We start from the raw sequence: 26,836 nt of genomic DNA on the forward strand, positions 1-26,836 counted from the left end.
AAATCAGTTCGCTTAGTAAGAGATGATGATGAACCAGGGCCATCACGAGAGCAGGAGGAAGAGGTAGAACCAGAGGTAATTACTCGATCCCTATCCTTGAGTGAGCTGCGGGATATGCGAAAAGATTTTAGCCGACTTTCAGGCGAGCACATTGTCACCTGGCTGCTCCGGTGCTGGGATAACGGGGCCAGTAGCCTGGAATTAGAGGGTAGGGAGGCCAGGCAGCTGGGATCCCTGTCTAGGGAAGGCGGCATTGACAAGGCAATTGGGAAAAAGACCCAAGCCCTCAGCCTCTGGAAACGACTCCTGTTAGGCGTGAGGGAGAGGTACCCCTTCAGCGAGGATGTTGTATGTCAACCAAGCAAGTGGACTACCATGGAAAGAGGTATCCAGTACCTGAGAGAATTAGCCGTGCGGGAGATGATTTATTATGACTTGGACAATGCAGACTTACCCACAGACCCTGATGAGGTGCAATGCACAAGGCCCATGTGGCGGAAGTTTGTACGGAGCGCACCATCGTCATATGCCAACTCACTGGCAGTAATGGAATGGAAAGGTGAAGAGGGACCAACGGTGGATGAGGTAGCTGGCCGGCTCCGGCGATATGAAGAAAGTCTCTCTTCCCCCCTTGTCTCAGCTGTGGAGAAACTGTCGCGGAAGGTCCAGCAACTTGAAGAGAATATGTCCTACTCCCCACCTGCACGGGCCAGCGTCTCAGCTATTAGAAGCAGGCATTTCCCCACTCAAGAGAGAGAGTACAGAGGGTACACACCACGAGGCACCCTGTGGTTCTACCTGCGTGACCACGGAGAGGACATGAGGAAGTGGGATGGACAACCTACTTCGATCCTGCGGACACGGGTACAGGAGTTGCAAGGAAGGACAACCACAAAAGGGGATCCCTCCAGGAAAAGTGCCGCCCCAGTTTCCAGTGGGCCGTTCTCCAGACAAAGCAGAAGGCCTGATCTTGCTTCTGATCCTCTTGAAGGAACTTCCAAGTCATTTATGCAAGAAGTGAGTAATGGATACTATGACCAGTATTAGGGGGGCCCTGCCTCCGGCCAGGTGGAGGAAAGGGACAACCGGGTTTATTGGACGGTGTGGATTCGATGGCCTGGCACATCAGACCCACAGGAGTATAAGGCTCTAGTGGACACGGGTGCACAGTGTACTTTAATACCATCAAGCTATAGAGGGGCAGAACCCATTTGTATTTCTGGGGTGACAGGGGGATCCCAAGAGTTGACTGTACTGGAGGCAGAAGTGAGCCTAACTGGGAATGAGTGGCAAAAACATCCCATTATGACTGGCCCAGAGGCTCCATGCATCCTTGGTATAGATTACCTCAGGAGAGGGTATTTTAAGGACCCAAAAGGGTACCGCTGGGCCTTTGGCATAGCTGCTTTGGAGACAGAGGAAGTTAAACAGTTGTCTGCCTTGCCTGGTCTCTCGGAGGATTCTTCTGTTGTGGGGTTGTTGAGGGTCGAAGAACAACAGGTGCCGATTGCTACCACAACGGTGCATCGGCGGCAGTATCGCACTAACCGAGACTCTCTGATTCCCATCCATAAGCTGATTCGTCAACTAGAGGTTCAAGGAGTGATCAGCAAGACTCGCTCACCCTTTAACAGTCCCATATGGCCGGTGCGAAAATCAAATGGAGATTGGAGGCTAACTGTAGACTATCGTGGTCTGAATGAAGTCACGCCACGGCTGAGTGCTGCCGTGCCGGACATGCTAGAACTCCAGTACGAACTGGAGTCCAAGGCAGCCAAGTGGTATGCCACGATTGATATAGCGAATGCATTCTTCTCAATCCCTTTGGCAGCAGAGTGCAGGCCACAGTTTGCTTTCACTTGGAGGGGCGTCCAATACACCTGGAATCGACTGCCCCAGGGGTGGAAACACAGCCCCACCATTTGCCATGGACTGATCCAGACTGCACTGGAACAGGGTGAAGCTCCAGAACATCTGCAGTACATTGATGACATCATTGTATGGGGAAACACAGCAGAAGAAGTTTTTGAGAAAGGGAGTAAAATAGTCCAAATCCTTCTGAAAGCTGGTTTTGCCATAAAACGAAGTAAGGTCAAGGGACCTGCACAGGAGATCCAGTTTTTAGGAATAAAATGGCAAGATGGACGCCGTCAGATTCCAATGGATGTGATCAACAAAATAGCAGCTATGTCTCCACCAACTAGTAAAAAGGAAACACAAGCTTTCTTAGGCATTGTGGGTTTTTGGAGAATGCATATCCCAGATTACAGTCAAATTGTAAGCCCTCTGTATCAAGTAACCCGGAAGAAGAATGATTTTAAATGGGGTCCTGAGCAACGACAAGCTTTTGAACAAATCAAACAGGAAATAGTCCATGCAGTGGCCCTGGGGCCAGTCCGGGCAGGACAAGATGTTAAAAATGTGCTCTGCACCGCAGCCAGGGAGAACGGCCCTACCTGGAGCCTCTGGCAGAAAGCACCAGGGGAGACTCGAGGTCGACCCCTAGGGTTTTGGAGTTGGGGATACAGAGGATCCGAAGCCCGCTACACTCCAACAGAAAAAGAGATATTGGCAGCATATGAAGGGGTTCGAGCTGCTTCGGAAGTGGTTGGCACAGAAGCACAGCTCCTCTTAGCACCTCGACTGCCGGTGCTGGGTTGGATGTTCAAAGAAAGGGTCCCCACCACACATCATGCAACTGATGCTACATGGAGTAAGTGGATTGCACTGATCACGCAGCGAACTCGAATGGGAAACCCCAGTCGCCCAGGAATTCTGGAAGTGATCATGGACTGGCCAGAAGGCAAGGATTTCGGAATGTCACCAGAGGAGGAGGTGACGCGTGCAGAAGAGGCCCCACCATCTAATAAACTGCCAGAAAATGAGAAGAAATATGCCCTGTTCACTGATGGGTCCTGCCGTATTGTGGGAAAGCATCGAAAGTGGAAGGCTGCTGTGTGGAGTCCTACACGACAGGTTGCAGAAGCCAGTGAGGGACAGGGTGAATCGAGCCAGTTTGCAGAGGTGAAAGCCATTCAGCTGGCTTTGGACATTGCTGTGCGAGAAAAATGGCCAGTACTTTATCTCTACACTGACTCATGGATGGTGGCAAAATGCTCTCTGGGGTTGGTTACAGCAGTGGAAGCAGGGCAACTGGCAGCGCAGAGGCAAACCCATCTGGGCTGCTGACCTATGGCAAGATATTGCTGCCCAGATAGAGAATCTGGTTGTGAAAGTACGCCATGTGGACGCCCACGTACCGAAGAATCGGGCCACGGAGGAACATCAGAACAACCAGCAGGTGGATCGTGCCGCTAGGATTGAAGTGGCTCAGGTGCATCTGGACTGGCAACATAAGGGTGAACTATTCATAGCTCGGTGGGCCCATGACTTCTCAGGCCATCAAGGGAGAGATGCGACATATAGATGGGCTCGTGACTGAGGGGTGGACTTGACCATGGACACTATTGCACAGGTCATCCATGAATGTGAGACATGCGCTGCGATCAAACAAGCCAAGCGTTTGAAGCCTCTTTGGTATGGAGGGCGATGGCTGAAATACAAATATGGGGAGGCCTGGCAGATTGATTATATCACACTGCCACAAACCCGTCAAGGCAAGCGCTATGTGCTCACAATGGTGGAAGCAACCACTGGATGGCTGGAAACATACCCTGTGCCCCATGCCACTGCCCGGAACACTATCCTGGGCCTCGAAAAGCAAGTTCTGTGGCGACATGGTACCCCAGAGAGAACTGAGTCGGACAACGGGACTCATTTCCGAAACAGCCTCACAGACACCTGGGCCAAAGAGCATGGTATCGAGTGGGTGTATCACATCCCCTATCACACCCCAGCCTCTGGGAAGATAGAACGATACAATGGACTGTTAAAAACTACACTGAGAGCAATGGGCGGTGGGACTTTAAAACACTGGGATACACATTTAGCAAAAGCTACCTGGCTAGTTAACACCAGGGGATCTAACAATCGGGCTGGCCCTGCCCAATCAAAACTTCCACGTACTGTAGAAGGGGATAAAGTCCCCGTAGTGCACATGAAGAATATGCTAGGGAAGACAGTCTGGGTTAGTCCTGCCTCAGGCAAAGGCAAACCCATCCGTGGGATTGCTTTTGCCCAAGGACCTGGGTGCACTTGGTGTGTGATGCGGAAGGATGGGGAAGTCCGATGTGTACCTCATGGGGATCTGATTTTGGGCGAGAATAGCCAATGAATCAGATTGTGTGCTGTTAATTGCTAAGTAACACTGTCACTGTATGTCCTCATTGCTATAATTGCTATCAGTTGTACTACAAGTAAGGCACAGGGATGATGGGATAAGAACTGACCTCAGCAGCTGGCGCCCAGCAGTTTCCTCAAGATCTACATCTTCAGCCCACGGACTGTGAGCATGAGCCACACCGGGGGCACCAGTCACAAGCTCTGAAAAATACAGCATGCAACAGACCAGCACCACCCAGCATCTCACCTGCCCTGAGAGACTGTTCTAACAGATGGAGCCCAAAGCCGTGGATTAAAAGAACTCAACGGACACTTTGGAGGGATGGCCCATAAACTAAGGGCATTATATCTGCATGAATATATATGTATATATATATATATATGACAGGGGAAAGTGGTGGCAATTCATTGGAACCCGCTGGGCATGGCATAAATGGTATGGAATAAGGGGTGGATAATGTCCTGGTTCCGGCGGGGATAGGGTTAATTTTTCCTGGTATTCCATGCCATGTGAGCCATGCCCACCCTGAGCTGCCGGGGGGGAGGGGGCAGGAAGTCGCCGCTGGGAGCGGGCTGGGGCATCCCGCGTCCGACCGGCGGGGAGCGGCGGTCCTGTAATCGTGTTCGTATATTCCTCTATCCGTGTTATTGTTGTTGTTTGCCTGTTCCCTTTGCTGTTCTGTTAAACTGCCTTTGTCTCAACCCAAGAGTCTTGCCTTTTCTTCCGATTCTTCCTGTATTAGGAAGGCGCGAGCAAGTGGCACGTGGTTCTTTGTTGCCGTCTGAGGCTAAACCACGACAGATACCAAATAACCTCCCTACTCCTCCACTTGATACCATCGTGAATACAGTTCAAGGACCAGGCTAGTCTTTTTTTTATACACAAAATATCATGCAGCTATGCAGAGGCCATCAGCACAGCCACCCCAAAGGTCAATCTGTCTATCTAGGTAAGTCACAAGAAATTTGGCAACACCTGCATGAATACGGTTTGTTTGTAGCATGTGAACAAATACTGGTTTTATTCAATCAGTTGAGAGCTCTTATTATCCCTTTTTAAGCCATCATATCCTCTGGAAGCATTATCAATTTCACACTTTCTTCCAAGGCAACACAAAAAGGTTAACAGCATTACCACAATTCCCTGTAACTCACTAGCAATATACTCATTTATAATTAGTAACTGCAGGTTTTACAGGACAAAAAGCTGGAAGATCTGTGTCACCTGGGAACAAAAACACTTCTATTGCATTTGAAAGCTAACAAGCCAAAGTCACCCTTACTTTTTCCAAAAGCAGTGAACACTACATGTGGTGCTACCCCAGCCCTGAAGATAAAACTCCCCAGCCATCCCCATGGCCCTGCATACATTCATTCTCAAGACGACATATGCTTCCAAGCAACAGTTATTAATGCTATAGTGAACCTGCACTGACTGAAGTCTCTGGTGGTTAATGGTTAATTGCCTTCCAGCGGAGAAGGATCACTACAGGAGAATGCAACAGATCCCTGATGCCATGAAAAGTGAGTATGCTTGCAAGTCCCATCTTGCCATTTTATCTTCCTTTGAACCTAAACCCATCTGTCTAATCTTACAAAAAACTATAAGTATCCGAAGCACAATTTATACCATGCTTAAATCCATAAACACATACTAGAAAAATATATCTCACCTACCATACCGAAATTCACACTATTGCAATAAATGAAAGACATCGCCCTTGGGTGGGGGGGTGGGGTGGGGGGGGCAGGGAATAGAAGCCTAAAGCTGCACTTTTATCCAAGTGTCAAATTTCACTTTGTGAACTACAGCATCACTATTTGTATAAATGGGCAGCCTCAGCTGATGATCCATTTCCTCACAGCATCATAAACAGAGGAAAAATTCACTTCCAGAATAAAACAGAACATTAATTTCAGTTATTAAAAATAATAATTAAAATAATCTACATTTAAGCTTAAGGGAGGGAACAAGTTAAAATGGGATTTAACATAGAAATATTACAGCTTACTTAGCATACCAAACCAGTGACACTTCAGCAAAGAAATGGTCAAGACAGAAATAATCAAAGCCCTATGTTTTGAAGTAAAAAATTAAATACAAATCAGAAGGCTGCAAACCATGATATAAGCTCGTGCTCACCTTGTTTGTAACTATACCTTCATTCTTCTTTTAAAGAAAATTGTGTTTAAACAGAACAAACACCAAACTACGGTATGAGGCTCTCAGCTCTTAAATTGTGTTACCAAGAAACTACAGCATGCCTATACTTGTGCAACCAATTACTTGTCTAAATAAGACATTTATTCAGATTAAAGACAGAAGCAATTAATACCCCATCTCCTTTGTATTTTGCTTTGCATCAATCTGAGGTACTGCATGTAAATTGAAAAATACGTTATTAGAAATTGATTATTTTTTAAGAAGTATCACTGTGCACATGCATATTTAATTATTTGTACTGATAATTCTGTAACTCCTTCCCTTCCATCATATTCAAATAATTATTTACACTTTACATTTCCAATTGTCATAATTTTTCAATTCCCATCTCCAAATCAAGAAGTTTTTTTTTTAATGTTCCATTGAGATGTGAAAGTCAGAGACATGCACAAGTGTCTCGTGACACATTTGCATCTGAACATCCTTTCTGAGATTAATTCTCTATCAAGATTTGGAAGAAACTGGGGAGAAGGATTTGGTTATACCAATACCTTACGCTCATCCATAAGGCTCCAAAAAGGAAACGTGATTCCACTATGCATCAAGCTGTTTTCAAGAAACACTGGAAAGTATTAGTGCCGCCTCACAGCCCTCTGGAGGAGACCTCATTTGGTCAACCACCTTCAAGAAATGACTAACTGGAATAGACACGGCAACGGCCAACAAGGGTCATCAGCAAGAGGCCTGGTTTGTTTAGCTCAGTGAAGCAATGAAGTTCTCTCCGTGAATGCACTGGGGGTGGGCAGAAAACAAGAATTAAACTGAGGACAGGGAAAACAGAGTAAAATGTCCTGGAATATATTCCAACTGAAGTAAAAGACTACCAGTCACAGCATGAAGAATGTGAAGCAGAACTGAAGACAGGGATAGTGAAGATCTATTTCAAATGAAGTTGAATCAGTTAATGAAAGGCATTTTATGGTATTTCTACAGATAGGCAGACCCTTCACATTTTAATCACCATTCACATGAAAAAGCTTTGCAGTTGCCCGAATTTATTTGCAACTCAACTGCAATATGAGCTGCCTTTGTCTTCCAGGTGTTTGTTTTTTTTTTTTAATTCTGTTTGCGGCAGGGGAGATTAACAGAAATTTGCCTACAGTAGTTTCTATAAGTCTCTCATATATCCTTTGACATTGCATTTAAAATAAAAAGCAGAAAACCTGATTATTTTAAGTTTTGTGTAAAGGTATGGACAATTTGCAAGATAAAGCAAATTTGAAAACCTGAAACTAACTTAAAATCAAATTTAATATTAAACCATAAGGGGAAGAGGAGGAAATCATGCTTTTTACTGGTTAAAGTATAGTAATTAATTATATTTAAAGAGTTTTCTGCACAGCATTAAATGCTATTCCCTACTTGACAAGTCAGACAGCAGCAGGTATACAAAATAACAGAACTAATTTGAGCATGGACAAGCTTAGGCTTGACTGAAAAAAGACTTGGGTCTGTCGTAGCCAGATGTGCAGCCACCACGAACCCAGGCTCTCCAGGGGGAAAAGGGAGGGAAGGAGATTTTGTTTTAATTACACATATCACAAATTCTTTAGAAGCACATATCCTACATGCAATACTTCCCTTCTTTGTAGCCAAATATGACACAGCAGAACAGAGCCAATCCACCTCCTACCAGGATTCTGCCTTTCCTGTACTAGAAATATGTTTAACATTTTTTACAGTAATTATGCAGCCACATGTACTAAAAAAAAATACCAAAAGCTAATAACGAAGATGATTCAAGCATTTCCTTTCCCCAGTACGACAGCCAAAAGTGTTGTGAGCAGGTATCTAAAATGCCCTAAAACTCTCTCAACTAGCCCTGACAGGTAACAACCATGCATATACATTTTTTTCCTAGTAGAGAGTTGTTAAAGATTTAATCTGTTGTTTATGCTTCAATCCTGAACAGAAATATGTAAAATTAATAGGGTTACACAAAACAAAACCCCCAAAACTCGCCAGCACTTTCCTTATGAACAGTAAGAAGCATTCATTCAAAGGCAATTTTAAGACGCCCAAGACAACATTTAGGAATTAATTACTTGACTATGTCGCTTCAATGATACAACTGTAGATGCCCTACTCCAAGAATTATGTTACAAGAAAATGACCTCATCTAGTAACTAGTAAAGGGTTAAACATACTCATTCTTGACAAATCACTACAAAGGTAATAAAACCATAAATTAAGCTAATATCCGTAGCGGATTACCTCAGTCCTTGCACTTCATTATCCCCAAACTGCCCATCTCTAGACTGTCCACCGTACATGCATACATCACATCATGTATTAAGTTTCTTATAGCCACACGAAATACACTGCTGAAACATAACACATGGTATGCTTCAACTAGCACTATGGGACAGACCAGAAATTTACTGAATTAACTGAGGAAATATGTAAAACTTGAAGTCCTTTGACCCAAACATCTGATTTACTGCTGCAACTTAAGAAGAGGAGATCAGACAGTCCACGAGAGTCTATTCAGCTACCCCTCACCAAAAAGCAGGGGTGTTAACAGCAGGAAGCCAACCATGATGCCAACATACATAACCGGAACAAAAAGGGAAAGTGGCATTTCCGAAACTCTCGTCTCAAATGTTCCCTGACCCAAAGACGTGACGCTTACATTCAGGTAGTGAGCCAAACCTAAATCCTGAACTGGATTTGTAGGAACAGTTGCTTATATTTCTTATACTGAGGAAGATCACAAGGAAAACATTCCAGTGCAGTAAATTCTTCATTACAGATTATCTTAGAAAGAGGTTTGGGGTGTGGGGTTTGGTTTTTGGGGGTGGGGGTGGTGTTACGGAGAAGCAGGAGGCAGCTGAGCTGAGACATCTGTGATTGTGATATCTTTGAGACAATCTATGAAGAGACTGCCAAACACAAAAGCAGCTAAACAGCGGTATGAGAGAAAACGCCATAGAGAACAAGCTGTCTGCTGGCCCCACCTAGGGCTGCACACTGCTCCAGTTGTTCTCTGCCTCCTTCAGACCCAAGAAAACAACAGTGTCTGTCTGGAGCAACTCCTAAGAGGAGCAGAAATGACATACCATGTCTAATCAACAGGCAGATGTGTACCACCTTGCAGGTGTTGCAGAAAGCTGTTCAATGTTCATTCATCACGCCAACTACTGTTCATGGCTGCTTATCCACATGGGTAGTAGTTATACCGCTAACAGTGACCAAGACTGAGTAAGAAGCTCCCTATCAGCCCTTCATATCCTAACACTGACAGGAACAAATTCAGTCTGCAGACAACCCCATGAGTTTGAAAATGCTATCAGAGGACAACTTTGGCTTGTCTGATCACGTGGATGAGGTTCCACATGCTTGTAAGGTGAGAATGTAGAAGATTTCAAGGAATTAACATACAAAAGAAACTCTTCCTGCTCTTTAACTTGAGTGAAAAATATTTACACTAGGATCACTCGCAAAACATCAGGAGTCCAAAGACTATATGCCAGGGCAACCTGAACAAGAGTCTAAAAGTAAGAGCAAGTAATTATTCACACAAAGTTCATAAGAAACAAGCAACCAACCCATCAGTCTTAAGAGGTATTCATATTAATGTATGAAGCATAAGAAAAGGAGCTAGAATTCTTCGAATGTGATCATGACTATGACCTACTCCATAAAAGTCCAGCTGGAATACTAAGCAGAAAGAGGATACAGTCAGTTCACAGGGAAAAAATAACAAAAAACCAAAATAAAGTGCTCAGGAGCGTTATGCCCTATATCTAAAGGATGTAAACATCACAAATGCAGAGAAGTATCTTGGAAGTCTACAAGTAACAAAAAGAGAAAAGCAGATGAGTGCTATCAAGCTGCAAGCTTACTACAGACCATCAAAAATAGTGGACAGACAGATGCCTTTTCTGAGCAGGTAGAAGAGTCAAGAAAAGCACAGCACCTCTTGTTACAAGGAGATACCAAGAACCTAGGCATCTACTAGGAATAGAACGTAGCAGAACCCAAGCAAGAGTTCAAGGAACTCACTTTTTTAAAATATAGAAAGCAACCAGAGACGCTTCCTTTAGTTGTAGCCAGCAAGAAAGAAGTAGTTGACAGTAAACAACGAGAGAGTTTTGTTGGAAGTGAACCGTCAAGTCAATGGTTACTGAAGAGGGAAAGGGAAGAAGAACAGCAACAGACAGATTTAACATCAATAAATAAGAACTCGCAGAAGGCAAGTCTAAGGCAAGGAAGAGTAATTCTCAAATGACACAACAGATACAAACAAATGCAAGAAAACCAAGCACAGCAAGAGAATAGAAAATAGCAAGAGAATAATGACTCAGAAAAAGCACGCAGAAAAGGAACAGCAAGCCTAACAATGGCAAGAGGATACAGGGGGCAAATTGAAAAGGCTAAAGGCACAAATGAAGTGATTCTTACAAAACAGCTTTAGGCTACTACGAAATCATTCTATCAGTACACTGCTACTAATAAGAGAATTTGTCCATTACTGAACGAAGAGGGAGAACAGGTTAATGAAGAACAAGTCCTCACTAAAGAGATCCACTACAAATAGGTGACTGTCACAATTAGCACAAATAAATGGGTAAAACACCCATCCAGAATCGACCTATTACTGGAAATAGCTGTACATCCATTTTTTCCCAAATTGGCTAGATCTGATAACATTCAACCAAGTTGCTCAGGAAATCCTCTGAACCATCTCAAAATCAATAATCCTATCTTTGAAAACTCATGGAGGATGCCTGAGATATCAGAAGCTCAGGAAAAGGTGAACTATATAAACCCTTTCTTTAAAGCAAATAAACAACCTTACTCCTCAAAAACCAAACCAACAAACAAAAAACCCCCAAAAATGAAAAACAAACAAAAAAAATTAAAAAAACCCAACCCCAAAAACTGAGCAAGAGAAAAGTGAAGGTGAGGGGCAGAAACATTTGAGTAATAATATTGGCTTGTCTTCAGTTCCCAGAAAAGTTAGTCAAATATATTCAGACAAGTCTTTTTAAGCACTTAGATGATGTGGAGAGGAAGAACAGTCACCTTGGTTTTGTCAAAAACAAGCCATGTCGAACAAGTACACAGGGGAGAAAGAACAAATGTCATGATTTACTTGATTACTGTTTGTGACAGTCTTAATTACTGAGACTTTCTCATAGCCAAACTAAAAAGCAGGATCTTGATAGAAGTACCACGGATTTCCAAACAGGCATAGGTGACTATATGCAAAAGAGGAGTTAACAAGGTCAGACTGTTGGAAAAAGGCTAATGCTACCTTGGGATGTATAGCTTATGTGGCACATGACATAATCCTTCCACCTAATACTGCTCTGGTAAGTCTCAGAGGGACAACAGCAACTCATTCTCAACACAGGTCTTCAAGGCAGACAGGAACAGATGGAGAAAAGCCACAAGAGAACAACTACCAGACGTAGACAATATTACCTGCCAGGAAAGGCTGAAAGAACTGGGGACACCAAGCTTACAGATCAGAATACTGAGGGGAGGAAGAGTCAGTTCTCTGTATCCACAGCAAACAGAACAAGCAATTAAATGTTTGAATTGCAGCAAGGGACATTTCTGTGCAATAGAAAATTAACAGCAAAGTATTCAAGGGCAAAGATAGGCTGCTTGGTGAGGTTGTGGAGTCTCCATCAATAAGGTCATTTTAAGAGCAGGTTATACAAACAAGTGACAAAATTATTATCAGCGCTGTTTCCACTAGCCAGAAGAGAGACAAATTAATAAGATAAAAATAAGGATACAATGACAACTTGACGTTAAGATTTTATAGCACTGATAAGAGATTCTGGAATATTACATTCAGCTCCGGTACCAAATTTAAGGAGATAGATAGTTTAAAAAGTGCAGAATGAACCAAAGAACTACCTGAGTGCCAGCACACATGCTTAGAATAATTGAGAGTCTAATGAGTTTTGATGATGAAAGAGGATGTTGAGGGGTAATTCTGTTACAGTAAACAAGTACCCTTACAAGAATAAAACATTGGGTTCTAATGGGCTCTTCAACAAGAAAAGTCCCCAAACCCACATCCAAGAACTATTGTCTATTCAGCAAGGATACCCTTGTAACAGAACAAAATTAAACATAGGTATATCAGTAAGATTGTAGCAAAGCATTTTTGCACTGACTAACCAGCTAATTTAGACAGGCAGCTAGTCTGCCTACTTGGCTAGCATGAGATTTAAAACGTAAAGCAAGCATAGTTATATTAGCATAGTTACGAGCAGTACTGTAAAGATGGTTGCTTGGATTTATGTCTGCTTCCTACAGTGCAATTCCAAACAAAAAACCAAAAAACAAACCACCATAAAAAAACCCAACCAAAACCCAACCAATACTGTTGTCCATTAATACTTTAGAATAATAAAAAGCTCTATAATCAGTAGAGTCTACCTAAGACAATTCACAAAGCAAAAAAACAGGGCCACAAAGCTCAACTTGCCTGGTAGCCATCCAGCTCCTGATACACCACTGTGCTCAGCCTGCCTGCTTAATGCCTGCTCACCAGTTACCCAAATGTATGCTCTCTCATGAATGTGCAAGTGTGATTAGGCAGATGGAAAAAAAAGACAGCCTGATTAGAAGGATAAATCCACACGGTAGCAGGGGGACACAGGGCCATCCCTTATGCCTTTCCCACCACTATTTTCTGGCATTACAGTAGAGTTGTAAGCCTATCCAATGTAATTTCCTTTCAAGCAGGCCAACTAGATCAAGATGTCTGGCCACAAAGAGGGCTGGCTTTACAGAAAGAGGAGCTACAGTCATTCTCCCCATTCGCTAGCATCAATCAAATTTTGCTTAAGAAGAAAGGAAGAATCACAAGAACATATTGGAGGGGTAGATGCAACAGGTGCCAGTGAGCCTCTCACGGGTTTGACGAAAGGGATTCCTGCTCCACTAAATCCCAGTAAACCCCACTAAGCAGACACACCTACAAACCAAATAATCATCAGATGTTAACACCTCCCTGACCATGTACTAACTCTTACTAATAGATTATTCCCATACTTCTCCAAACTCTATCATGTCAGACAGCTCCCCTACAAAACACCCATTTTGGTGAAAAATATTAAGACAACGACACTAAAAATTTCTAGTCATAAACACAAAGCCTTAAAAGCATCAATAAAGGCAGATTCCATTGCATCAACTGGTTTTTGCTGATCATGAGTTAATACAAACACTAAAAAAACCCAACTTTGCATGTAACTTCAAAAAGTTACATTACTCAAGCAAACTATACAAAAGAATATATTTGTGGCAAAAACGTCAGAGATAGGACAATGCAAGCAAAACAAAACAGTGAAGACTAACTTCCTGCTATAAAAAAAAAAGGAAATACATGAGTCACAAAGAAACCATATAAAATTCTTTTCTCATCAGAAGAATTCATCCCTAACTTGGGAAAACAATTAAAATTTAAAAATACAATTATTTGGGAATGATTTTTTAGGGCAATACTGCAAGTATCCTCATATTGCAACATTGCACACTATGTATCAGCTGCTTGCCAAGCCAAGACTTCATGGAAAAAGCTAACAATTAGGATATTGACTTTCTCAAGGCTATCCTAAATATTAACAGAGTTGTAAGTAACTTTCTCTAACAGATTTTTTTAGTGTCTTCAGTGCAAGGGAGGTCTAACACTGGTCAGGATCCTCTAGGCTTTAACAGGAAACAGACACAGACTACCATAGACTTTTGCAGCTTAGCTGCCAAATCGTGAGAAATACCTTATTGACTGAGAGGATGAGCCAATCTCACCAACAGGTAACATCATCAGGTGCAACCCGCTGACTTCAGAGTTTGTTTCAGAACTGGCTTCACATTTAGAAAAATGCTCATTTCTATGTCTCTAGTCAAAAGCCACAAAGGCAAACACACGTTCAGACTTCTATTCAAAAGCTCTACTTGTTATTTAAGGAATAAATTCCCACAGGCCATTACTAGTAATGTTTTAACAAATTCCTGGGGACCAGAACAACTCCCTAAACCTTACACAATCATTAGATTTTCACCTGATTAAAATCTAAAACATAGGCTCAGAATGACTTTAAATATTGACAAAAAAATATTCCTCTTCATTATTATAATGAAGACATAAGATGTAGCCATCAAGTTTAAAAAAACCCATGCAAATAGCATTCTAAATTATATTCAAAGTATGTATGATTAAGTGTCATGATTTCCCCATAATTCTGAAAACCAGTAAGCTAGGTCACCCGTGACAGCACTTCTGAAAACATTAAATAATAATTAATATTTAATTTAGTTACTATGCAATGTTCCTCAGTACGAAGTTCCTCCTCCTCCTACATAAGCTTTCAAATTTATAGCTACTGGAGATACTGTACAAGTATGACATCCTGTTTCCAGGACAGAAAAAAATTCATTATAATTTTTTTCCATTGAAAGCATAAGATTCTTTTTTAAAAGCAATATATAGCTGAAAATTATGGAAGTTTAATTTTGTCCACTTTTATTCCTGTGATTCAGACTCGTAGACACTTATGACACTAATAAAAAAACCAAACCAGTCAGCTTCAGGCTGCTGCTGCTGCAAGCTGTCTCAAATCACAGCAGACACCAGTACAATTCCCCACAGACTCCCTGAAAAGAAGCAGAGAATAACAGTACAGTGGAGATGAATCCTGGGAGTAGCCAGGAAAAAGAAGTAAAGATAAAATAAAGATGATCACACAGATAAAACTGCAAAGTTTCTTCTGACAGTAAAGGAGTGTTCTATCTCTTGCTGAGCGACAAAATAAAACCTTAATTCATCTGAAGCCTATTACAGTGAAGATTTGGGTTTCAACTACACATTATCTATAGCCACCTAGATAAGTTACGGCCATTAAAATAAAGTGGTGAAAAACTTCTCGTGAACCCCAGCTAAACCACTAACTTGCCATCTGTTGTGGCAGTAGCTTATTGAAGATAAGCAGCCTGGAAGCATTACAGCAATTAAGAAATCTTTTGGTCATTAACTCCACACCAATTAAACACTAAAGGCTGGCAAAACTGTACTGTGGCTCAGAACTGCTTTTTAAGGCAAACTCTTTGCAATAACTGGTTTCACTACGAGACTTAGTGTAGCAAAGAACCTTTAAACATTTACTCAGTTACTTCTCTGTCCATCAGCAGCCCTAACATACATGTTCTCCTAATACAAAAAAAAAACATACATGCACACATACAAAGTATTCGAATCATGCCTATGCTTGCATAGCAACATGATTAATCCACATTCAAGAATGCCATGTTTTAAAAAGCTTGGATACATGCACACACGTATGAGCATGCACACACACATTCTCACTCACGCATCTGTCCACGAAAGTGTCTCTTGGCTTGCGTCACCATTAGTGTTATCCAAATTCAGAGCCTCACATCCATCTCTGAAATACTCCCTACAACAAGTTTGAAACAGTCAACTATTGGGTTTAATACGGTTATAGAATTCGAAAGATGTTCCTCAACTTCTTGTAATAGTCACAAACTAACCAAAGTTTGCCTATGAAAACACATTAACTCAAGGCATTTTTAAACAACACTGCTACTTTGTCGCACCTAGATCAATTGAAAAAACGACTTAAAATTGGAAAATAATTGAACTACCCTTGTGTACGATTCAGTGTTGGCACCACCTTCCTAGCTTTGGATGAGTTCTGATCTGAGAGCTAAAGCTACTATTTCTGCACATAGGGGAAAAAAAAAAGAAAAAACCCCAAAAAGCAGAAAACAAGCTTTGACTTTCAGAAAAAAAAAAATCATCTCGGTTTAAAAACAAAATTACTTTAGTCCCAAAATACAGAAGACATCCAAAAGTTTGCTGCTAGTTCTCTCTCTCAGAAAAGCCTCAAAGAGAAGAAGCGAGTGGCAGAGTGCATTCAAGTCCAGCACCTCTGCCTAAAGCCAATTCTTTTGTTTGTAAGGAGCTCTCATTGATGCAGTCTGACAGCATAAAGCTTAAAGCAAAACAGAAGTCAAGGTAGAGCGTTACAGCACTTTGCAGAACATGACGTGTACATTACATTTAATACAGTTTCCAACAAATTTCAGCACTACACACAATGACATACACACTAATAAAGAATTACATAGATTTTAAAGAGTCATGCTTGCATTAAGACTTCTTCCAGAAGTAGGACTCAATTGACAGCCACCTTTCCTTTTCTTCATGTTACGATGCTGGTATAATTAAGTTTATTTTAGATTTAACTAATGAGAGACGCTCAAAACCTATGAAGGACATGACCAAAACTTATTAGTCCAGTTTTTAAAAAATTGGTTACATAATGTCATGCTCCATTAATATGTTCAAGAGTCTTTCTTTCACGAACTCACTTGCCCATTTCAAAAGGCTAACCATGTTTCATGTAGCATCAATGCTTGCTCTTTTACAGCTTTCTCTCCTCATCCACATTAACTCTTCTCCTACGTCATCCAAAAGGAAAGAAAAAGCCATTTTAGTCTTATTCTATCCCCCCGAAGACCCCATCCTCATTCACTAACCACAGACAGACTTCTCTTAACTTACCAGAGCTGTATTTGCCACCTGTTTCTTCTGACAGATGAGGAGAATAAAAAGACTAGTCCTTGAGAAAGCAGTATTTTACTACATACAAAGTATATCCAGATGCTGTTTCTGGGTCTTGTTCACACCTCAGTCTAGTTGGTAAATACCCAGGTTTAGAGCTCCTAAATAGTTGGTGGTAGTACAGAAAGAACGTTTGATGGACATGGCTGAACACTAACTCCAAGTTACTACGCACCAGCTCTGGCAGAAGCTAGACAGCCATGCTAGCACGCAGCTCTGCTAAGTCCACCTGAGAGGCAGATTGCTACCATTAATTCAGATCACATATCTTAGATGACCAATTTTAGATGAAAGCTGGCTCAGGAGATGGATGGTCCTAACACAACATGCCATAAGCATTTTCTCCCATTCTCAATAGCTTTCCAAGTGTTACAACTAAATGAGATTCCCATTACTGTAAACCTCCTTCAGATTCTGATGCTGTCAAGAACATGCCTACTACTCTACCTTTTACTATCCAATACCCACTTTTGGGAATAATTTCAGCAGTTACTTCTGCTATGTTTACAGATTTCCCAAAGAAGGTGACCAAGACCTTAAGGGGGAGAGGAAAGAGAACTACAGAAAAACACCTCTCAATTATTTCACTGTTGTCCCCAGAAGTCTTAAGTACTAAATGCCTTAGTGTAGACTTAAGTTGCCAGTGTTTACACTTCTAATTCAGAAAACTACAGATTGTTATGGGTCCATGGAGTCCTTTACATTTTTACAGGACAACTATTGGATTTAATTACTATAGCTAACATATCAATCATATAATATTTAGTGAACAGATATCAATCACTAGGCTTTTATATGCTAGTGATGCATGTATTTACATACAACCTTTAGAAAGCTTACCTCTTCAGCATATTCACAGATTTGGGACAAAAACCACCCACTGGCCAGTTCTCTACACTGTCTGGTCTGGCTTTAACTTTTAAGCACAGAAGCTCTTATTTCCAAAGTGAGCAATAACTGACTTATTGATCAAAATGAGCAAAGCTGACATTGCAATGCAAGCCACAACTAAACTAACACTTTTGATAGCATAAGCATAATTAATATCTAGATGAATAAAGATGGGCATCTGAAAATTTAGATCCAGAACAGTGAAGTCTCCCAGGCTGCCAGCCGGACACTTCTATTTAGCCTTCTACCTTTCCCTGGAGAAGGCAAGAAACAGCTATTTAGAGCAGCAAACGCTGCCCCAACAGCTGATCACATCCTCCATCTGTTCACAGCTCAACACAGACCACTGAACTGCTGCCAAAGCAGTTAAGGGAAAAAAAAAAAAAAAACAGCAGCTTTTTCTAAGGGCAACTGCCACCCATGCACACTCCCAGAAATTAGTCCTCACAGCCTATGGTGGCAAAGGGCTCCTGGCCCCTCCTGCACTGCCAGCAATTCACCTCCCACAGCCACATTCTAAGACTAGTAGAAGATGAGACCATAAAAGAAACCCTAAAGCCCACATGCCATGGCTGATAAATCTGCTCTAGATCAAGGCAGTCCAAAACTCTGGACTTCAAAAATAATGACTTCTGTAACCCTGTAAAAACTTTATTATTTACCTGGATGATTGTGCTCTTGTGTTTTTGAAGTTCCTGCAGAAGCAAACACTTGGCAAAGGTACTACAAACCAGTTCAACAGATCAATGTGTTAAAGGAGGACTACTGTAAAGACCTACTATGCACGAGGACTTTAATTTGTGATATTTCACCATTAGTAACACTACAAAGGCATCTGCAACATATTCTGGTTTACTTCTCTAGGTCTGAGAAGAGATTATGCATAGCAATGTGTCATGGAAGTACCCAGAGCTTTTCTTCTGAGAAACGCACAGTGGAATCAATCTTTTGTTTCCTCCCTATAAATAAGCAAAGCTATTCTTTTAATCTTAAGAAATGACCGAGAGGGTCACTCATCTCAATCCTTTTGAGCTCCAACTTTTTTTGCTTTTCCTTTTTGTTTTTTAAATTTTTTTTTAAAGGAAGAAGCCATAACTGAATAGGCATTAGAGGCTAAGCATGACCTCCTACAGAAATTTTCATACTATCCAACTTTGCACATCCAGCTTGTACCAGAGTCCCTCAAGGCTTCCTTTAATAAAGAGTGGAGAGAGATGGCCACTCTACAGAGTGATGCAGAACAGGAGTGCCTCCCTCTCAGCTGCCTGAGTGTGTTTTATCATTACTAGGAATTTTGAGATAGAGAAAACTATTTTTGTGACTTGTGCAACAGAAGGTAAGTTGATTATTTAAGAACATGGTTAACATTTACACTCCAAGAAAGTTTTTCTCCAGCACTATCATCGATCCAACATGAACAACTTCAGTTCAACAGCCTCAGACAGGCTTGCAGGCAACTGCATTAATTTTTCCCCTAAAATCTACTTTGTAAAACAGACTAACTTCTGCACCACTAAAGCAGACGCACATTCTATATCAAAAAAGAGAAAATATATAGAAAAGAAAACACATACTTCAGAAAAATTACTATGTTGCTCAAACCTACCTTTAATACTATTTCTGGTGTGTTTCCTCACACAGCTAGGAGGTGAAGGTCAATAATGTTATAGGCCATTGAGAAAGAGAACTGAACTGCAGCATTCTTCTATCCATTTAACTCAATTTTTTTCCTTCCCTTTAACTATCCTAGGAAAATTTCACATATGGAATACTTTTTCTCAAAACAGAGCAGTTTAAAGCTACATCGGTCGCTGTTACAAGTTACCACAAGAAAGGAAAATGTGGGAGCTGGTTTCATTACCTTAATAAAAGAGGATATATGACCTCCTTTCTCATCAGTGAAGGAGCCCCAACAAATATTAAGTCTTCTTTGATTACCCAGATCCATAATAAATCCTGGAACACTGCCTAGCACATCCGTGAAGCCCTGCACATCCTAAGCAAAGCAAGTTTATTTCCCAGTTATTTCTCCCAATAAATTCTCCACAACACATCTTCAGCAGACCCGTACTTGTTATGGACCACTCTCACTACACATACATCAAGGACTAAACATTAGTCCAGTAGGCACCAAACACTACCAAATTGAATTTCCACATCCACTCAGTTTTCCTTGCCAGGCAAGGAGAAGAGAGTAAGCCTGGATCCCTGCCTTACACAGACTTTAAAGGAGAAGGGATCTGAGTGCTCCCCCCGAGACAGGATAACACTACAAGATGATAGAATCATAGGATGTGTTGGGTTTGAAGGGACCTTTAAAGGTCATCTAGTCCAACACTCCTGCAGTAAGCAGGGACATCTTTAACTAGATCAGATTGCTCAGAGCCTCATCAAGCCAGACCTTGAATATCTCCAGGGATGGGGCCTCCACCACCTCTCTGGGCAACCTGTTCCAGTGTTTCACCACCCTCATGGTAAAGAACTTCTTCCTAATGTCTAATCTAAACCTACCCTGCTCTAGTTTAAAACCATTGTCCCTCATCCTGTCACTACACGCTCTTGCAAACAGTCCCTCCCAGCTTTCTTGTAGGCCCCAGGATAAACGCCATAAACAAGAAAATAATGTGATATAAAACACCTAAATGAAGCTTCAGGTACTGTTTGGGATAAAAAAATAAAAATAATGCAGGACAAGAACTGGACAGAACCCTGAATATTCTCATCAATATGCACTTATTTCAGAACTAACTTTTCATATTAATCTAGTTCCAAATTATATCAACAAGGTTTTATTTTCACAGTCAGGAAACAAAAGTTTGGAGGGGAAGGGAGTCACTATGTTTTTTAGAGTAAAAGATTTCTCTTCCTCATTCTCTCTCGCTCACAGATTTTGCAACCAGTACATCAAGGAAAAAAAAAAAAAATCCTTTGCCTTCACACCCAGAATCAAATGTCTCATAAAAGAGCCATAGGAGGATACTTAGCTAGTACAGATTAGACACCACTGAACCAGATGCAATTTTTTGGACACGCTTTCCACATGTTTCATTTAGCAACTCACAACCAATTATTCTCATTATCAATTGACCATGATATAGCAGGTGCTGGAGGTGGGGGAGAAATGGAGAGCTCGGGGATTGGAGATACGTCAAGGTCATGAGTACACACAGGCACACACTTCCCAGGAGCAGTATTACAAGATCTGAACGAACCACTAATACATGCGCCTGTGGTCTCAGATCTATTAGCTGAAAAATACCTTAAATGATCACGGGAAGAAGCTAAGAAAGAGCTATTAATGTGAATGTTATGCAACCATTAAGCTTGTTTTAAAGTTTGAAGTGTTCTAGTTAGATTAATTTAAGTCACAATAGATTCTCTTTCTAAATTAGCAAATTAACGCAACCATACCGTCTAAACCCAATCCTAATAGTTTAATCCCATTCTGTTACATGTCCTTTTATTAAAAAAAAGAAAAAACCACCACAAAAAACCAAGCAGAGCATAAGCTCTTCAGGGCAGGGACTGCACATCTATTTTAAAAAAAAAAAAAGTGAACTGCATTTAGTCAGAGGAACAAATGTGCTACTAGACTGTCAAAAAGACGTATTTTTTATCAGGTAAGTGTTATGAGTGTTTAGAAGTACCTGCTTCCTCAGCCTGAAGAGTAGAGGTTACAATATTATTCTGTGTATTGGAATTTATCTAGTTTACCTGAGCCTTGACAAAAATTGGCCAAAATAAGCTCGCTTTTGGAAGGGAGGAGGCCCTACATAAAAGTACAAAAGCTAGCTATTTGCTGAACTTCTGAGTTCCTGACAAAGCTCCTCTTTTGTACGCTATTTCTTTTGAACGTTTGAATCATGGAGGGGGAAGAGAGAAAGGGAAAAATCTCAAACAACAAATCAAGCACAGATATCAGTAAAATGCAATGAACTACAAAGCTGCTGAAAAAATTGGTCTAAAAGGTGGCAATGTATGGCCTGCTATGTATAAAATATGTATTTAAAAAGCAGTATCTCATAATAAAGTAACAGTCCAATGAAATATTTTATGAAAACTCTAAACCAGCTCTCAAATATAAGAATATTTAATACATTACTACACTTGACAGACAAACAGTACTTTGAAAAATGCAAATGTGAGAACTGTAAAACGGCTACTAAATTATTCCCCTTAATAACACAAGATCAGTCAGACCTGTAACAAAAACTACTACTGTAGCCGATCAGCCATTAACATACAACTCTTCACTCCAAAGCACCTGAACATATTAAGGAACAGCCAATTTTACTACAGTATATCTATGAGTTATACAGTGGTTGATAAAGATAATCAAATGCATCTCACAGTATCAGTAATCCAAGCGTCAGTCAAAAATTTATAGGATCAAATTACAAAGGCCTGATGCAATGCACTACTGAATTGCAAAAAACAAAACAAAACAAAAAAACCAACCGCCCAACCAACCAAAAGAAAAAACCCAAAACAACAGAAAGCAAGATCTATTGCTTTAAATACATACATTAAATTTTAAAATATTTATTTTATGGTTGCAAATTACTATTATTTATAGGATACTTGACTCTTCACTCCATAACACTGCTGTAAGTAGTTCTGTAAGGAAAAAAAATACCACTCTTCAGGAAGTCCGGCAGCAGCACCACACAACTAAATGACTTTGTTTCCAATTCCAGTTAAAGTTGACACAGTTACAGATTTCCAAAACTGAGATACTCCCTTGCATTAAAACACTGCCAAAGCATCCTTAATTTCACTATGGTTCTAAAACATCTGACAGTGCTACTGAGGATGAATTCAGATGCTATACAGCATGTGCATGGGGCAATGTAGCTTCCAGGAAGATTCCATTAGGAGTTGCCCACTTGCATCCCAGAACAAGACTCAGCATGTACTCTAATGCAGAATTTAGCCTAGAGCCTTAAAAAAACCCCTTGAGATAAGATGTATAAAAACCTCAATTAAAATATATTTGTTAGCACTAACAGGCTTAGTTACAATACTGGCACATGTGCTTTTAGTTTAAACCATAAATAAAGCCATTTTAAACGTCTGTTCAACCTGTTTCATAAAGCACGTTGAAAGTATACCTCATTCTGAACAATTACTGACACACAAGTATGTGTAGCACACCCAGGATCATTCCTTAAACATCTTGTTTCACTCTATATTTTAGACAAGTTTTGGAAGAAGCATCTAATAGAACATTAGTAGAAGGATGCACCCACCACCTCCAGAACGGATGCCCTAAAACCAGGGAAGTGACCAAAGCTGGAAACAGCACGCTAACAAGTAGAATACATTATGCTGTGCAGCAAATAGGAAATTCTGAGGCATTTTATATATTTTCAGAGCTTAAACATTCAAGTTTGCCCAGCAGAGAATTGCCTGATGACTTCTCTTGCCCACTAACTGGAACTTTACAATATTTGTGTAAGATGAAAGTAAAGCAACTCTGTTACTACTTTACAGTTATTAGTGTGTTGCTTACTCCCCATCCAGCCAGAACAAATATTGCACCTAATTTAGAAGTGATCAGTCATGTAAAATACACAGCTTTCTTTCTCAACTTCATCCAGAAACAACATATGCTAGTCTTTCACTCAAAGAACGAAGTCTTGTTTTGACCATGCACCCTTAACTAGAAAATTATTAACCATTAAGAAGATTGCATTTTCATGTAAGTAATAGTCATGTAACGATGCTTTAAGATTTCATCTCTGCTTTCACCTTTGAGACAAGATTATCAGTTAACTTTAAAGTACTGGCAACTTTCATATGTCACCACTATTGGAAAAGTATTGAAAATGTCAACAAAAAGGGCACTGAAGCCAGTATGGAAGACTTAAAAGGAGTATTACAGAGTATAAGCATTTACCTTTCAGAAACTGAGCAGAGGGATTTATCTATCCCCCAAAATCTAATTCTAATATGCTTAATGTTTGATTAAATAAGGTTGCAGGTTTACTCTAGCTTAACTAACTGATCTATTTAACTGATTTCTTAATTCCCTGTTTGTCCATCAGTCTTCGAAATCACTTGTACCACACTGTTATGTGAAATGGAAACAATTTGACAAATTGCATACACATCTAAGAATACAAGCAAAAAAAATAATCAATTAATATAAAGTTACAAATGCATTCAAAAATAACATTGTGCATACTTACCAGAGTATGAATAATATACCAGTACATGCAATATACACAAGTATTTTCCCAGAAATATAGTGCTGAAATACTGTATTTAATTTTGAACATATAACTTAAACTTTCCAAGTGAAGACTCCTGAAAACTGAGAAATTTTAATAGGAACTACCTACTCTGAAAGAAAGAAGAAATATGAAGTATGAAGACTAGCAGTGATGTTGCCCTTTTAAGATGAATTTCAGAAAAAAGACCTGATACAGTGCAACTAGGTTAGAATCAAAGTCCTAGACTACACATAACCACAAGACACAAACAGATCAAAATACCAGTAGCAGTGGAGCCTTTGTTATTTCAATCACATCAGTGTCCCGTTCTGCATATCACTCCACTGCTTGCTGTATTTCCCTTGGCATTATCATGTTTATTCCAAACAATACCTAGGAACTTGTGCCTGGAAGAGCTTGCAATCCAAGATGTAAAGCAAAACAAGATGCATCTTCCTGCTAGAGGTTTAACTAGAACAGAGTTCAGTGATGACTTGCAAAGTTACAAATAACAACTTGCGCACCTCTTTGCCATTACACACATCCTTCTTCTGGATACCTAAATCATGCGAGGGTTACCGTCCCAAAAGGAAATTCTGCCTGAAATAACTGTCAGATTAGAATAGACACAGATAAATGGTTAATCTAAAGCACTGTGGGTTTTGAATAACCAAGCACGAGAGTGTAGAAAGACAAGTTTTAAAGAGGGAGGGGGAAAAAGAAGTTAATCTACAATCACCAAATTGCTTGTTGACAAAATTAGATGGAGAACAACAAAAAAAAAACCCCACCATTTGTTACATCATGGTATTTCAGACACCCTACATCACAAAAGCCATTCCTTCTATTTCCCCCTTATGTGTACAAGTTTATGAGAGCAAGGGAGGAAACAGAGCAGGCTATATGACATACACATGGAAGCCTGAAGATACTGTCAGCAGGAAATGCTTTTGTAAATATGATACACCAATGCAAGCTTTGTGTAGGTAACAAAAAATTTGAGGTAACCTTTATGAGAGAACGGAACGTAAACTTATTTACTCTTTTGTCACTTGAGCCAGCAGGATACCTTTCTAAAGCCCTAATTCCTTGAGCAATTTTTCTTAAAAAAAAAACAAAAAAACAAAAAAAACCCAAACCCACAATTAAATGACACAATGTGCTCACAATAAATTTCACCATATTATGAAATAACGTAACAGATCTAAATTATTCTGAGGCACTAGCATGCAAACCACGGCCCAACCTACAATGAACGCTTCACGAAGTTGTCTACTTCAAAAAGGACCCCAACAGTAATGGGAAAAAAAATACACGCAAAGGTGTATTTTTGCTTTTTCAAGGCCTGGCCACCTATTTCTTACAGCTCCTCCATTAAGGTGGGGCCCGAGTCCGAAGACCCCCGAGTGTGGGGACCCTGGAGGAGGCTCCCTCCAGGATTTCGGGAGAAACCCCGGGAGGACCAGGGCCCCGCGCAGCCTGCGCTGCCCTTCCCCCACAAAGGGTGGGGGAGCCGGGGACACTGCCCGGCCCCCCCGCCCCGCCAGCGCCACGGCCCCCCGCCGCTGCCCGGGGCCCAGCCCTCCCTACCCCCGCCCCGACGAGGCCCCGGGGCCCGCACCCGCCGAAAAGGGCAGGAGGAGAGGGCGGATGGCGCGGCGGCGGCAGCCCCCCGCCCGCCTGGGTGGGTGTGTGCCGGGCCCGCCGCAGCGGGATGTCACCGCCGCCCGCCCCGGCTCTCCCCCCCTCGCCCCACTCCCCTCACCTCGCCGTGTCCCGCCGCGGCCCCGCCGCCGCCCAAGGCTCCGTTGCCGGCGGCCGTCGCCGGCGCTGTCAGCAGGCCGCCCACCGCGCTGGGCGAGGCGGCGCCCGCCTGGGTCGCAGCCCGCAGAGGGGCCGCTCCCGCCGCCGCCGCCCCGGCCTTGCCCAGGCCGCCGGCGCCGCCGCCGCCGCTGGGTCCCGGCCCGCCGGTGCTGCTGAGGCCGCCGCCCCGCTTGTTCTTCCGGCGCTTCGCTCCGCGCTTGGCGTCGGCCGGGCTCATGGTGCCTGACACCCGGGCAAGGGAGGAGGGAGCGGGGGGAGGAGGAGGAGGAGAAGAAGGAGGAGGAGGGGAAGGGGCGCGGGGCCGCCGCTAGCGCCCGGGAGCGGAGGGGACGGGCAGGGCCGGGGCAGGGGCCACCCCGGGCGCCGAGGAGCGGAGCGCACCGACTGTCACGGCAACGGGGACTCCCTCGGCCCCAGCGCCGCTGACCAGAGTTACCGTCCAATATGGCGGACACAAGGGGAAAGTGATCCCCCTTTACGTCGGGGGGCTCCCCCTTGAGCTGACGGGAACCCGCCCCGCGGGGCACGCCGGGATGCGTAGTCCCTGCGCCGCTACGCAGCCCGTTTCCGAAGCCGACGTGCGGACTACAATTCCCGGCGTGAACTGCGGGGCCCGCCCGGGCGCGGCCGGTGAGCTCACCCGCCGCCGCGGTTCCCGCTGGGAGATGTAGTCCCCCCCACCGCCGTTCGCCCCGCCGGCCGACGTTGCCACCCCGGTCAAGGGACTACACCGCCGCCCAGGAACCGGCGAGCACCACGTGACCCGCGCCTTAAAGGGGCCGCAGCCGCTCCCTCAGGGAGGGGGGTTGAGGCGTTGCGTTCCCTCAG

The 26,836-nt window shown here is 42.3% G+C and overlaps 1 protein-coding gene across 1 annotated transcript in view; it reads right to left on the reverse strand.

Annotated features, from left to right (window-relative positions):
- Positions 1 to 26,091, reverse strand: part of FAM193A (family with sequence similarity 193 member A) — an 88,277-nt gene extending 62,186 nt beyond the window's left edge. Inside the window, exon 1 of the mRNA XM_054201848.1 lies at positions 25,950 to 26,091. The gene's annotated coding sequence lies outside the window, so the exon portion shown is untranslated. The remainder of the gene's footprint in view (positions 1 to 25,949) is intronic.
- Between the last annotated feature and the right edge of the window lie 745 nt (positions 26,092 to 26,836).

This window comes from Rissa tridactyla, chromosome 5 (assembly GCF_028500815.1).
Source record: "Rissa tridactyla isolate bRisTri1 chromosome 5, bRisTri1.patW.cur.20221130, whole genome shotgun sequence".
NCBI lineage: Eukaryota > Metazoa > Chordata > Aves > Charadriiformes > Laridae > Rissa > Rissa tridactyla.